The following is a 1,978-nucleotide window of genomic DNA, read 5'->3' as shown; positions in this document are numbered from 1 at the left end:
CTCAGTAGACTGGAGAAGGCAATGGCACCCCACTCCAGTCCTCTTGCCTGGAAAATCCCATGGACGGAGGAGCCTGGTAGGCTACAGTCCATGGGGTCACTAAGAGTTGGACACACTGAGCGACTTCACTTTCACTTTTCACTTTCATGCATTGGAGAAGGAAATGGCAACTCACTCCAGTGTTCTTGCCTGGAGAATCCCAGGGACGGGGGAGCCTGGTGGGCTGCCGTCTATGGGGTCGCACAGAGTCGGACCCGACTAAAGTGACTTAGCAGTAGCAGCCTCAGTAGACAAAGAATATCCTAGTGCTGGACTTTGCATCTCTCTGCTCGCCACTCATGTTAATCCAAGTCACATTGGGCATACCAGCAACACTGCTGTCAACCCTTCCATCCATTCTCTGAACAGAGTGGAGATGAGGAGGCCTTCTTTACCCTAGTACAAAGTCCACTCCCCACCATCACAGAAGACTGCTTTCTTACAAATTCAAACAACTTCTAGTGACTAATTATGTAAGAAGTCTCTCTCCTTGGACCTCATAGCTCACTACCTCAGTTCCTCTCAACCGAGCCATCTGTTAGCCAAGGACTCAACATCAAAACATTCTTTGATGAGTCACAATTAATGACAAGTACAATGTGAGTACTGCCAGGATGATAAATTTAACACTATTCAAATATTCATCATGGACTAAATAAAGAGCATTTTAGGTTTTGAAAACAACGTATTTTAAGGTTTAAAAAACTGCTTGGCTTTAAAAATAAATCAAATACAGTCCTGGCAGTTCCAAAGAAATCAATTGATATTGAGGTAGTGTTAGCAAAACTGCCATTATGTGCCTGAAAATAATTGCAATGGACTTATTTAATTGTTGGTATGGAAAGCTTTGCAAATAGAGCAGTGGGATGAATGCAGGGTGAACTGGGATAGGAGACCCAAGGGTTCTTAACTCTGGCTGGGACACCAACTAGTTTATGTCTCTAAACCAGACGATGACCAAAGTCCCTACCAGGACTAACACTCCATCTTTCTAGGGGTGTGTTTAGATCCATAGACATACGGCTGCCTTTTGGGTTCCAAGGGGACCTCACTGATAGTAATACTGTGTGTTGAGATTCCTGGCAATCCTCTAAAATTTTTTTCTGGACCTTTTTGCTTGTTAAAAGACCAGCAAAATACAGTGAATAGACTTAAGTTCAATATTTCTCTTCTCTTTGAATGGGTTCTAGTTGGCGAGACCCATTACTTGGTACTAATGAAAGAGCAAGTTATTTCTATCCACACTCACTAAAATTCTCCAATAAGATGATTATTTTTTAAAAATGAGGTCCATATAATGGAAACCAACAGTTTTCCTTTGCTCTGTCTTACAATCAATAAAAGATGAGTAAAAAATGATCAGTGATAATGAGCAGTAGAAAAACAAACATAACTTAGAATTTGAGTCCCTTTCTATGACTCATGACTAAGTAGCCAAAGTGGACAAATTAAAGACTAATCTTGTATCTGACAAAAATGTAACCTATTTTTAAAATTGCCCTTTTAAAAGCATTTGTGAATGTAACTTCTGTTATAACCATAGATTAAATAATATGACCACTTGCTCGTTATAGATCAATTTTAAATAGATTAGCCACAAGGGATCCATCTCAGAAATGCACTCCACACAATGGGTGGGACTCAACAATCAAAAGTCCTTATATATCATAACATGATCCTCTTATGATTCGATTTTCCCTATTCATTTCTTTGATAACTAATGTGTCTATGGCCATTTTTCCTAAACTCTTTTTTTTGGTTTGTTTCCAAGCATGAAAATAATATAGTATTAAATATTTTTAAAAATTTCCATAATAACAAAATCCTGATATTAACAAGGTTTTTCAATTATGGCATATTAGATTTTGGCCTTTTCCACATACTGATGATTTTTCATATGTGTAGGTAAGCAAGTATCCAGAAGTATGCTCTCAAAGGA

The sequence above is a fragment of the Oryx dammah genome, unplaced genomic scaffold (assembly GCF_014754425.2).
Source record: "Oryx dammah isolate SB20612 unplaced genomic scaffold, SCBI_Odam_1.1 HiC_scaffold_16, whole genome shotgun sequence".
Taxonomy (NCBI): Eukaryota; Metazoa; Chordata; class Mammalia; order Artiodactyla; family Bovidae; genus Oryx; species Oryx dammah.
The sequence above is the reverse complement of the archived record's forward strand: the minus strand, read 5'-3'. Positions refer to the sequence as shown.